At 42.4% G+C, this 13,959-nt stretch overlaps 1 long non-coding RNA gene and 1 pseudogene across 3 annotated transcripts in view; both read right to left on the bottom strand.

Annotated features, from left to right (window-relative positions):
- Positions 1–207: 207 nt before the first annotated feature.
- On the bottom strand, positions 208–1,873 carry LOC143657785 (small ribosomal subunit protein eS12 pseudogene; annotated as a pseudogene).
- A 1,988-nt stretch (positions 1,874–3,861) lies between these two features.
- LOC143674157 (uncharacterized) overlaps positions 3,862–13,959 on the bottom strand; it is a 68,428-nt gene continuing 58,330 nt past the window's right edge. For all 3 annotated transcript variants that reach the window (XR_013170933.1, XR_013170937.1, XR_013170911.1), the window contains one exon: positions 3,862–3,972. This is a non-coding gene — a long non-coding RNA (uncharacterized LOC143674157). The remainder of the gene's footprint in view (positions 3,973–13,959) is intronic.

The raw sequence follows: 13,959 nt of genomic DNA on the forward strand, positions 1-13,959 counted from the left end.
TTATTGGTCTTCATCGTTTCCTCTCTTCTGTTCATTTCAGTTTCATTTGCTCTTCTGTTCCTAGTTTCTTATGTGGAAACTGTGGTCACTGTTTGAGATCTTTTCTTTATAGGCATTTGGTGCTATAATTTTTCCCATAAGTACTGCTTTAATAGCATCCCACAATCTTTTTTTTTTTTTTTTTTGTGAGCCAAGTTTTTTATTTGTTCATTTCTTGCATTTGAAATATTCTTCGATGGCATCTTTGGCCTGAGATTCTTTTCCATAGCCCTTAACAACGAGACAACTGCAGTCAGCCACTTCACAGGGTTTCCCTCTTCGTCGATTTTACAGAAGCCTACCCATTCCCCTAGCTTCTTGCTTGGGGCGTCAACCTTAATGAGGTTGACTTGATGCTCAGCGTAAAGGGTCTCCACCAACTTTACATACATAAGTTCGACACAGTTGGATGCAAGCACACAAAGGGGTTTGGCGCTCATCTGAGGCTTTGGCACCTTCGCGAATTACACCTGGAAGGCGGTCATGGATGAGAGCACAGTCTTCACCTCCTCCTACAAAGCTGTGTCAACGTCCATCGCACCTCCTAAGACCATGCCTTCCTCGGCCAAGGCGGTGCGGTACCGGTGGAGCCAAGTCTCGAGCCCCACCCGAGCCTTTGCCTCCGGGCAATACAACGGCTGCAGGAGAAAAAGGCAACATTCCACATATCTTAATATAGAGTATTTCTTTTCATTCAGTTAAAAATTCTTTATAATTTCCCTCTGAATTCCTTTTTGACCCATGGGTTACATACAAGTGTGGGAATGCTGACTATTTTTCCTCTCATCTTTTTTGGGAGTATTTTCCCCCATCACCATTGCATATGCGCTGATCAGAGCCCTCTTCAGAGTTGTGTCTCTGAGCAGCTCAATCCTGTCTGGTATGCTGGCTTCTGAATTCTGTCTGCCTTCTCTGTGGGCTCTTCACTTCATTTCTTTCACTCAGGGTGTCTGCCAGGCTTCCCCTCACTTGCTTCCCTGGGCACAGCCTGGAAACTCCCAAGGCAGAAAAGCGCCAAGACAGGGCTCATTCACCTCATCTGTCTCTTGTCCCTCAGGGATGGCTATCCTTCCTTGCCTGGGGTCAGGGTCTTGAAAATCATTATTGCAAATATTTTATATTGTCTTTTAAGTTGTTCCAGGTGGGAGAGTAAATCCAGTCCCTCTTATCCATCTTGGTTGGAAACAGAAGTTAATCCATTCATTCATTCATTCATTCATGTGTTTGTTTAAAGTCTTTCCCTGTATAAACTGTTTACTTTGCATTGTTGCTTTTCTGTGTAGTTTATTTGCTACTTAGAACGGTTTATGTTTCTGTCCTAACCTTAGCCATTTTAATGATACCTGTGTATAACAGCCTGAGTTCTCTCTACTTGTTTGGAACGATATCTGTTAGTTCATTACTGTAAGCAATGACACAATTAGTGTGCTTGTCTTCTTCCTCACACCCTTAACAATCCCAATTTAATCAATGATAGTATCATTCTTAGTCTGTATGCTTGTAAACATACTGACGTGGTCCTCACTTTAGAGATAAAGAAGGGAGACTGTAAGAGATTAAGAATATAATCAAGGTCACCCAGCTCATGAGTGGCCGAGGTGAAATTGAGAGCCAGATATTCTGATGTCAAATTCAGAGCTCCCACCACAACTCCACAGATGTTTTTATTATCCTGAACACTGCACCACTAATGAAAGTACACACTCACACATACAAACGCGCACATGCACGTGTGTGCACTTGCTTTATTCCGAGAACAAACTTGGCCTTACAGCCCAGTATATAGACAGGATACACCTGGACAAGTACAACTTGCCTGTTTTTCCAAATGCATGGCTCAGAGTCTGGCTTGCAGACGAGGTACAGATGGAAATCTTCCTGGACTCGGGCCAAGAAGAGGAGACAGGGTGGGAAAGCCCTGGCCTGTAGCCTGTAGTAGCACAGGGCAAACACTTAGACTGACAGTTTGGTAGTAGCTGGAAAAATCATGCCATTGACACCTTGGGCTCACTCATCAATTTACAGCTTACAAAGTGCTCCAGTCTCCGTGCCCTCCTGGACTTATCACAATAGTATCATAGCTGAGGAAATCGGAGCTCAGAGAAGTTAATATCTTGCTCAAATTCACACAGCTGGTTGGGATAAGTACCTGGACAATAATCCCACTTGTCCTGGGCTTTTCTCATGATACGATATTGACTCCATGGATAGCATTCACCCTTTTATAGCTGTGTAGGAAAAATGATTGTAGTCCATAGATGTGTAAGAGGAGAATGACTATTTAACTGGGTATCCCATATCCTCAGCATTATGCTATGAGCTTCAACAGACTAAAGATATAAAAGCTGGTCCTTGTTTCCATAGTCATTCCTTTCTTCACTCATTCACTGTAACAGTTCAGTGGGTGCCAGATATTGTTTGAAGCTGGAAAATACTATCAGAGAAAACAAAATCCCCATCAAAAAGCCAAGTGTTCCAATGCAGTGGGGAAATTGCTAAAATAAATTTTTTTCTGGGTGAGGGTGTACTGTTAACAGTACTTTACTTTGCCTGTGGAACCAAGGACGGTGTCTCAGAAAGGAGCAAAGTGTGGAAGGATCCATAGCTACTGAGAGAGTACGATCTGACCTAGGCAGAGGCAGAAGTGAGCATAGTTGCATTCAGAGGACTACAAGTCATTTGGTGTGACTGATATGGGGGAGGGGTGTGAGGGGGTGCACGGTGGGGCAGAGAATGAGGCTGAGACAATTACGGTCAGGCCAAGGAATTTAGACTTCATCCAGCAGAGGACTGAAAGACAGTCTAAAACTTTAAACAGAAGAGTAATGATAGGATCCATTTGGATTATGGGAAGGATGTACTAACGGGGAGTGGGATCAGTGAAGACATTGGTCCAGGTGAGGGTCCACGCCGGACTGGAGGCAGTAGGAATGGTGAGGATTGCTCTGGCTGACTGCTACTCACACTTTAAGGTTTGGCTTTGATGGCAGCTCAAAGAAGGGCCTTCAATCCATTCAGAAGGTCTTCCTCTGGTACCCCAGAAACTTGTCCCCATGTCTTTGCTGCAGAGGCAGAATTCAGTACTGGTTGACAGCAGCGGCTTTTAAGCCTTGCAACCCATGTTTGCATCTTGCCTCAACTGCTAGATAGCTGTGTGACCTCGGATAAGTTGCTTACTTGCTCTGTGCCTCAGTTTCTTCATCTGTAAAGTGAGGATAATCATACTATCAATCTTCCAAGGTTATTGTGATGATGAAATGATTTAATGCATGCAAAGCACTGAGAACAGTCTGGTAGTGATTAAGACAATAAAAGCGGGCTTTTACTATGATTCCACTCATCTTCTGTAGGGGAACTGTGTGTTTATGGGTGTGCCTGAGCTGTTAGGGAGCTCCTTGGGGACAGGTATCCCAGGTACCCAACAGAGGGCCTGGAACAAAGCAGGCTCTCGATGATTATCTGTTGAATGAGTTGAGGATGAAGGTGATGATATATTCAAGAGATATTTAAGAGTTAGGCCATGTATCATTGGGTGACTGATTGGACATTGGAGAAGCTTAGTAAGGAAAATAAAACCATTCTGAATTGGGACAAAAATACAGTGGTGAAGCCATGGCTTAGATAAGAAATTTGATTTGAGTTGGTTTGAAAGGATAAATACCTAACCTGCCTAAGATCAAATCTATAAAATCTGAAGAAGTTGAGATTTAAACCCAGTCTGTCTAAGTTCATATTCCATAAACAGCTTATGGAGCCTGTCTGTTTATGCCTAGCAGAGTACATGATGCAGCCAGTAATAGAAATAAACAGAGTATGCATGTATTTATGCAAATAAATGTATTTCAAATGAATAGGTAGCTTCTTGAATGAATAGATGTCTTTGGAGTTGCCAGGGTATCACAGTTGCTTTTCCTTTCAATGGTCAATAGAGATCTGTGCAGGTTAAAAAAAGAAAATCACCATGAAATGTTAAATAAGGAAGAACCAGTAACCAATAATTCAAGTAAATGAAAAAGTGTCATTTTCCTTCTTTTTCTTTTCTGACACATCAGGCCATTTTTTATGATCTCCAGCTTCATAACATACTCTTGCAAGCTGCTAGGAAGGATGACTAAAACTACCCACCAGGAAGTTTTGCAAAGCCCAAGCCAAAAAAAAAAAGAAGTGATATCAAGGAATCTAGGAACACAGGAAAATGCCTGGTGACAGGGCACCAGTGACGCAGGCTTTTCTACATATGGTCCCGATTTCAATTACCGCCTCCTTGGAGGACAGGTTTTTTAGGTCAAGTTGCTTGTGGAACAGGCACCCAAGTATAAAGGTAGAAATAATTGTCTGCACAGTTCATATATGAAATTGATACTCTAGCCTTCAATTCAAACCTGGGTAGTAGAGTAGTAATAAGAATCATCATAATAATGGCTATAATTCATTGAATGTTTAGTATTTCCAGAACCTGATGTGTGCCTTACATTTGCTTTTTCATTTAATGCTCATCAAATTCTACAAATGAAATAATAATCCCCATTTTAAAGATGAGGAAACTAAGCCTCAAAGGGGTTAAGTTAGCTGACCAAAAGGAGAATCAGGATCCAAATCCCAGCTTGTTCAACTCCAAGATCCATGATACAAACCATTCATTATCAATGAACAGTTTTTTCCTTGATTCCTTTGAATTTGGGGCTATACATATTTTTAATTCTATCTTCTTTACCTATGCTTCATTCAAATAAACCTAGTTGATGCACGATGCTCACAGTCTAACTAAAGCAAGTATAACAAACTAAGAGTATCCCTGCTCAAATTCCTTGCCCAAAAGAATTAAGGGAGTGTTGTAGAAGTATCAAGGGATGTAAATTCAGAAAGTTAAATTCAAATATGGACTTTGTTGTCTGCATCAGATCACTTCAATTCTTTGGGGCCCTGTTAGTTTCCTTGGGTTTTTTTCCCCTCTTCCTTTTCCCTCCTCCCCAACACAATTGGAATATAAAATAAAAGCGTTTATCTAAATGATCTCTCTGAGCATTTAAAAAATGCTTTAAATTTAAATTTTACTTTTTTGTTTCAGTATTTGCATACATTTCGAATAAAAAACTTTTAGTTAAAAGTAATATGTAACCCCCCAAAATAAAATGAAAACAAAAGAATACAATTTAAAAGCAACAACAACAAAAAGTCATACTTATTAAAGAAAATCTGAAGAATACAGAAGAGTACAAGGAAAAAAGTCCATGATTCTTTTTAGTGCAAACTTACTGTTAAAATTTGAATTTAAAGAAATTAAAGATGTTATCACTTCACAACAGCAACAAAATACGCTTGGGCACTTCTCATCATTTTCCTAAACTTTTCTTGACTTTCTTTTTGAAGGTATTTTTATTTCCACTTTTCAGGTATAGAAATTTAGCAAATTATTTTGAGGCCTTTTTATTCTTTTGATGTTTGAAAGTAAAATAAAGCAAAAGAAAAACTCTTGAGGAAAATTTTTTTCCTAAATAAATCATGCCACAATCTCTTGCTAAAAGCCTAATGTGTCCAGGACCCGTGTGAGAAGGCAGATGACACAAAGTCCTCAGTGAAGAGACCCAGTGCCTTATGGAAGAAAAAAAACAAAGAGGCTCTGTGAGAGAATGGATATAAGTACTGAGTGCTAAGTTAATGCATAAGAGGAGCTGTTAATTCTGCCGGAGAAACTGCCACAGAGAAGGTGACAAAGCTTGGGTCCTGAAAAGTGGTTTGGAGTGCACCAGATGGCAAAGCTTTAGAAAAGCAACCGCCTGCTTGTTTGGTTACCTAGTGCTAGAGTGATCACATAATTTATCTTCCAACCAGGGGTACTTGAGAAAGAAAGGGGTACCTGTTATTAATTACACCAGGACAACAGGTATATACCAGAACTTCCTGGGCACACCAGATCACATGGTCACCTTACTTCATGCTAGCACTTGTTATTGTGAAGAACAGCATCCCAAATCTCATTCCATACACATGAAACCTGATGAAAACGGTATGTTAAAAATGCCCCAGGTAGGCTTCCCCACCCTGGGTAACTTCCTGAACAAATTGTAGATGTTCTCCTTAACAACGCCTTTCAGTACTCTGGTTGAACTCTTAGCACATCATCAAACAAACAGCTCAAACTAAGGAACTCACTTTTGTATTAGCCTTCATTTAGTCTAAAAGACTTTCACAACCATGTTTATATTCCTCTTTATGAATTTTGGTTCAATATCCCAACTCTCAATTTTTCTTCCTGATGGTCCTTGGTTTGGTGGGGTCGGGGGAAGGGGGAGGCTTCATTTATAATTCCAAAGGAGCACCAAAGATTCTTTCCTTGCAGGGACTATTTGAAAATCTTGAGAATGGGAGAGGAGCTTTAATATGGTATTGGTGCCATCTAGAAGTGACATCTGTAGTGGCATGCCATGGGGCAAAAGGAATAGCATGTGCAAAGGCACCGAGGCAGGAGCAAGCTTGGCGTAGTCAAGAAACTGTGCAGGTTGGGAATGTGGTGGGAGTTAGGCCACAGGTTGGGACTAGATTGTGAAGGGCACTGAATGCCACCCCAGGAGTTTGGACTTTATCCTACTGGGAATGATTAACCTTATTCAAGTAAGATATTTGGTTTTTTTGAAAAAAAAGGCAAACCCCACAAAACAGAACTAGGCAAACTGAGTACATGTTAGAGCAAATTTCTCTCTTCAGTTTTGCAATCCTGATTTGCTGTGAATGTTTTGTTAATGTTTTCCCTGCTTCCATCGCACCCCAGAAACCACCACCAGGGGAATGCGTCTCAATTGACGTGTGATTATGAAACAAACTTCAGTCTAGCCCTAAGTAAGGCTGTGCTGGAGTCTCTTAGTAGCCCTAGTTCTATTCCCACGTAAGGCTCTGTAGGCGAGGGACCAAGGGTCAGGCCCAGAGAAGTGACAGCAGAGGCTTCTCCCTTCAAACCACCCTGTCGTAAGCTGCTCCTGATGACCTTCCCTTGAGGAATCATCTTCCCTCCCCCATCTCCTGCCTCAATCTGCCCAAGTTCAAAGTCATGAAGCTAATGTGAAAATGCAAGTTTACCCTTTTCAGCTGTTCAGGATGTTAAATAATGGACTGGCCTGAAAGACAATAAGTTCCCTCCCTTGTCCCCAGAGGTATCTGAACAACGATACTCTAGAGAAAATCATTGCATGTGATAGGGAGTTGGAGTCTGATAAACAAGGGTCCTACACCCTGCCTCACTCCTTACAAACTCTTTAATCTCTAAGCGTCTGTATCCTCACCCATAGAATGGGCATCTTAATAGTACCTTCTTTATAGCGTTCTCATGAAGAATAAACAAGATAATGATGCCACTTGGCCCAGCACTGTGCTAGTACATGCACAGTAAAAGCTGGTGGATTATCATGGTAGCCACTGGATGAGGTTTGAGCTTCCAATAGTGAGCTGGTCATTTATTTTTGAGTGTGACCCCTAATTGGAAACGTTACACAATTCAAAGTCTTGAACCAGAGAACTGATCATTCATACCCTTGAATATTATCCCTTGAAGATCTTCTAGAAGTGTGAATCAGACTTCTCATTTTGCTGTAGGGGAAGTAAGTTCAGAGAGAGGAAGGGACAGGTCCAAGTTCACATAGTAAATTAGGGACAGATCCGGGATGGACACCCAGGTCCTGACTTCTACTCCATACTCTTAACTCTGCAACATGCTTTTTTTCATTCAATTTTCTGTTAAAAAGCAAAATTCAGAACCTTAGTGATCCTTTCTTCATTTATTGAATGAGCATCTATCACTTAAAGGTTCAAAACTCTTTACATAAATATTAACTTATTTAATCCTCATGGCAACCTCACGAAGTGCTAGTATTGTTAACCTCCATTTTATGGATAAGGGAAATGAGATAGAGAGAAGCTAAGTCACTTATCCAGGTCTCAGTCAGTAGATAGTAAAGCTTTGAGCCCAGCTGGCAGGGCCTCTAAGCCTGCTTAGCCACAAAACCACATTGTCTCCAAAAGTGAGAAAAATATGTAGTGTCTGCCTCAGAGAGGCACACCTCTGAGAGGAGAGACACCACACACGACTCTGTGTAATCAAGTGCTACGGGCACCAGGAATGGAATCTGTAAAGATTTCAAAAGGAGAACAAGGGAAGAAGTTAGTTCTGCAGTGGGATGGAGAAGAGTATCTGGAAGGCTGCCTGGAGGAGGTGATATCTCTGTGGTTTTCAAAGCTGACTCCTTAAGGGCTGTTCCCTGCAGACAGAAGCCAATATTCTGAGGCAGGTAGGTGTGAAGTGGCTGGGATTTAAAGTAGCACAATGAAGAAGCCCCAGAGAAAGGGAGACCAGGACACCAGGCACTAACTCAGGTGTGTGACCTGGGCAAGTAATTTAACCTCCAGGAGGCTCAATTTCCTCAGCTGTAGAATGGGGATGGTAAACCCTCCCTTGTAGGGATGATTGAATATTAAATAAGATAATATGCATACTGTTTCAGATTCAGCATTACTCCTCTTTCTTTAGTTACTTCTCATAAAACTATTTCCCTCAGTAAAAAAATTTTAATATAGCATAGTTTTTAACACTTATGCCCACAGAAGCATTAGTAATAATCCCGAGTGTCATTATTAGTCATTCGTAATGGCAATATAATTAATAATAATGTTAATTGCCATTGACTGAGGACACTAAATGCTTAATATGTATAATCTATATTTATCTCATCTAATCCCTAAACATATCTTAAAGATAGACATCATTATCCCCATTTTATAGATGAGGATAATGAGGCTCAGAGAGATTAAGAAACTTGCACAAAGGCCACCCGGCTAGGAAGTGGCAGGACAGTATTCAGACTCAGGTCTGTCTGTTAAAAATTTAAAAAAATATACATCAGACAGAGACTGCCCTGTGTTTGGAGTTCACGTTGGTCTTGGCAATGCCGCTCAGCCTCTTTCTCAGAAAGAAAACAAGCATTGTAAGAGGTTTGCTAACATGTTGGAACACAACGCCCAAGTGAGGGAGGGAAGGGCCTTGCTGAGGCGGGAAGATTGGTCCATATTTGGAGGGTGGGGCTGGGGGGGTGGCCCCACTCACGCCTCTTGCCCTGAGCTTACATGTCCTGGAGAAAGCCTGCCTTGAGCTGGAACCCCGAGCGGCCCCATAAATCCCGCGGATCCGTCGGTGCCCTCTCGGGGCTCTCACGTCTCTTCTGTTCAGGGAAGAAGTTCGCCCCGTCCGCCCCGCCTCCGGAGACTCTAGGACTGCCAGGGAGGACGCTGGGCTTGGATCCCAGGCCCGTTCCCACCGTGGGTGGTTCCCAGGCAGCAGGGAGTTAATGCGCTATCTGTTGGGAAGGCTTCCAGAACCCTCCTCCCTGCCCGTGTTTGTGCAGGGCCGGGTTCTTCAGAAACTGAAACCAGCAGGACGTCAGGCCCTGACCAGCCCTCATGGGATCCTGCCCCGGGTTTACCTTCTATGGGGAGGACGGCGAAGGCTGGGCGGAGCGCGGAGCCTGGGCAGGGCGCTGCTGACGTGGCAGCCCCGCTCCCCTCCGCCCTCCTCCTGCGGGAGTCACCCGCACCCGCTCCCCGCCGCCGCCGCCGCCGCCTCCGCGGAGCCCGCTGGGGGAGCCCTGGGGAGACACGTGGGCGGAGAAGCCCCGGGTGGCTGGAAGACGCGGGCTCTGCCCTCACTAGCTCTGAGGCTTTGTGTAAACCACCAGACCTCTGAGTCTCGCTGTTTTTAACTGTAAAGTGGGGAGAAATAATGCCTGGCCTTTAGATTAAATAATTAGGTTCATATAAGACGTGTCCAATAAATGGTCACTCGCTCTATCGGCATCATTATTATTATTGACAGTGCTGTTGTTATTGTTAGGATGGGTTGGGCAGCCTGCCTTGGGATACAGTGAGTCCCCCCCCACTGAAGGGGGGTAAGCACAGGCTGGATGAGATGACAGAAAAAAAAAGCAGGAAGGAACCCAACCTTGCCTTGCTCCAGTGCTGATCTGGTTACTTCAGGAACATTGAGACACTTATTTAAAAACTTCCTGGGCGCCGCTTCAGACCCACTGAATCAAAATAGGTGGCCTTTTTAAAAGTATGGGAGCTAGCCCAATAACCATATATTCTTCATCTTCAAAGAACTTTCTTTCATTTCCCCTTGCCCCACTGACCGCACAATGTGAAATATTTTGTTGACTAAGCTATACTTATGTTAAGTCACCATTAATGTACTTACTCTTTAAATAAATTAACTAAAGACTCAGAGTTCATTCAACACATTAAATATGCATGCATCCAAAAAGTCCTTGTGGAGTAGCCACTGTGTGCCAGGCGCTGTGCTGGGTCCTGAGGGTAGCGGAGGAGAACGGGAACCAGAGCTCTCTCCTCATGGATTTCCCAGTCTGGTAGGGGCATACGGAGGATGAAGAAGGATTCAAACACTGACATTTAAGCCGAGAGACTCCTGCTGAGCATATGACATGAAACATTCCCACAGTGAGCAGATACAGTTTCAGTCAAAAGCAAAGTTGATGCATCATTCCCGACATGGCCTCATTCTAGAGAAAGGTACGCTGTCCCTCCTCAACACAACAGTGCGTGTACACACACACAAGCACACACACCAGGATTATTACTTTTTTTGATCTTAAGAAGTCAAGGGTCCTTAGATCAAGAACATCTAAGGCCTCATGAAGCCAGCAGCCTAAAGCTGGCACACAGGAGGCCCTTTTTGGACTTGATCTCTGTCTGTGTGGCCAATCTTATTGCCTGCCATGTCTATAAAGCACTAATGGCAGGTGTTTTCAAACACTCAGAACTAAGAGTGTACGCTCTGAGGCCAGTCCACCCAGGATCGGATTCTGACTCTACTCCTGACAAGCTGTGTGGTCACGGGCAAGTTACTTGACCTCTCTGTGCTAGTATTTCCACTTTTCTAATGTTGTTTGAGTAATAGTTCCTACCTTACAGAGTTATTGTGGAAATTAGACTACTGAAAGCAACAGTATCTGGCAAGTGGGTAAGTACTCAATATCTGAGTTGCTACTGTGTTACTTTTTTTTTTCCCCCTTTTTGCTCTATCTGTTAGGGGTACCCTGCTCCCTTGGTCTACTTGGGGAGCACCTAGTTATCAATCCAATATTTCTCCTTTCTAAAGTCTTCCTTGCTTTACTTCACCAATCAGTACCTGATGGTTTTCCTCTATGTATATAATCCTATAGTACCTCATTGCAATCTTTTTTTTTTAAGTATCTGCCTTCCCCACTGGACTATGAGTTCTTGAAGAGCAGAGACAAGATGTCATGAATCTTTTTATATCTAGGGACAAGACACTCCCTGGAACAGAGTAAGCCCTTAATGATTATCTGTTGAATTAATGAATGGATGAATAGATGTAAATGGATGGGTAAAGTAGTTCGCCCAGAATCAGACAGCTAAAACTGATTGGAAAGGGAGATATGTGGTTAAAGGTGTATCCTGTTTTCAAAAAAACCTGAATTCAAATTCAAGGTCTGCTTTGTCTATGTTGCGAAAAGTACTCTTCTGAGTTTCTGGTTTCTCATCTGGAAAACAGACCTGTATCTTGGTATCTGTATCTTGGGATTGGGAGAGTTAAACAAGGTACATATAAACTATTGTGCAAGAGTAAATTTCTAGAGTCAGACTGCCTGGGTTCAAATGCCAGCTCCACCACATTTGAGCTGTGTAACCTTTGGCAAGTTCTTGACCTTGCTGTGCCTAAAGAAGACAGATCTTAAACCAAAAAATACCATATTGCCATTATGGACTGTTCAGAGGATTAAAAGAATTCTCTTTAAAGTCCCTAGTACCTGGCACGAAGTTTGGTATTTAGTGACTAAACATTGGTTCCTTCCCCCATCCTCTCCACCACCCTCCTGGCCCCCTGCCTTTCTCCAAACCTGCAGGCTCTGAAAGCCTGAGACAGCTGTTCAAACGCCACATTTTGCTCCAAGTGACTAATGTCCGTTAAGCCAAGGTTGGAAACCCAACTCCAGAACTGAGCTTACATTTGAGGGCTGAATTAGACGTAGGGAATGTAGCTGAGTGGTTTATTTAATTAATAGGGAAACATCTGAAAGGGGGCAGTTTGAAATAAACAAGCATGCCAAAGAAATTCAAAAGTAAGAGATGATCCACAATTTCATGTTTTGAAAACATCATTGCAATAGTCCCTTAATTAAAGGCATGATAAGAGGATCATTTAAACCCAAATTAATATTTTGCAAACTATAACAACACTGATTGGAAGAGTTTTGGGTGCAAATCGGCCAATTCATCAATGTATGACATTGTAACGATTCTTGAATTTCTTACTATTTTATCACAATATATTCTAATAAACTCGTTATTCAAAATTCTCCGGTGATCACATTTCTGTTACTAAGCCAAAGTGCATGGAGGAGGAAAGAGCAAGAAGATGTGTTCATTTCGGATCCAGAATGTCATCACACCCCCACACAAGTCCCCACCCCATCCCACAGCTGCCTTCTTACTATGGCATTTGGAAGAATCTGAAATCAGGTACCCAGGGCTTTCGGAGTTAGGATTGCCAGTGCCTCACCTAGCAGGTATATGGTATTTCGTTTCTGTGGATGAGCAGACAGGAAATCCCAGAGGTCAGGAGCTCAGCTGGACCCAAAGGGATGGGCTGCGCAATGCAGGAGGGAGGAGAGCAGGAATCTTAGCAAAACCAATAGCCTGCCAAGTAGGGTGTGTGTCTGAATTTCTAAAGAAAAGAGGATTGCAGCTGTTCATTTTAACCACAGGCCTCCCCAGATTGGGAAGAAAGAGGAAGAAAATACTTTACTCTCTGTTCCCCAAACAAATTCTACTACATCTTCCACCTTCATCTTTCTTAATGCAATGCCTAACTATCCATACCTTAAGCCATGTCAAACTCCAGTTCTAAGAACTCTTCCTTGATTTCTCCCGTTGGGGAAAAAAGCTCTGTCTTTTCTATGTGCCATGGTACTTTGTATCTCCTTTTTAAAGATTTCTCCCAGAGTTATTTAATTATATGTCCATCAACTTCCTTGATTCTTTTTTTTCCCCTTATCTTTTTTAAAGGTAGTTTTATTGAGCTATATAGTTGATTTGCAATAAACTGCACATATTTAAAGTATGCAATTTGATAAGTTTTGACATGTGTACATACCCGTGAAACCATCACTACCATGAAGATAGTGAAAGTAAAAATAAACAAATAATGGGGGAACAAAGGTTAAAATAAATTGGGTAAATGGAAATACTAGTAGTCAAAAAGAGGGAGGGATAAGCGGTATGTTATGTGTGAGTTTTTTTTTTTTATTTCTTTTTCTGGAGTGATACAAATGTTCAAAAAGATGATCATGGTAATGAATACACAACTATGTCATGATATTGTGAGCAAATGATTGTACACTATGTATGGAATGTTTGTATGTTAAGAACGTTTGTGTGTTTGTATGTTAAGTTCTATCAATAATTTTAAAAAAAGATAGTGAAAGTATCTAGCACCCAAATTTCCTTCTTCCTATCCCTCCTCCCCAAACCAACACTGGTCTGCCACTGTGGCTGAGCCTGCATTTTCTAGAATTGAAATAATGGAATTCTGCCATTTGGTCTTCTTTTTGACTCACTTCTTTCATTCAGCACAGTTTGACTCTCTTCACTCTTCACTGGAGTGTGAACTTCCTCAGGGCAGGATTGGCAGCGTGGGGTTCGGTGCTAGACACAAAGGAAGACCCTCAGTGGAGCTAATTGTGGTGTGGTGAGCAGAATGTGGGATTTGGCATCAGAATCTCTGTGGGTCTTGGTCGGAACTCCACCACTTCTAGCCTGGAGTGGGTCACTTACCCTCACAGCCTCAGTTTCCTGGTCTGTAAATTGGGTGTTGTTAAACCTCCCTGCTCTCAGGAG

Source organism: Tamandua tetradactyla, chromosome 2 (genome assembly GCF_023851605.1).
Source record: "Tamandua tetradactyla isolate mTamTet1 chromosome 2, mTamTet1.pri, whole genome shotgun sequence".
Lineage (NCBI taxonomy): Eukaryota > Metazoa > Chordata > Mammalia > Pilosa > Myrmecophagidae > Tamandua > Tamandua tetradactyla.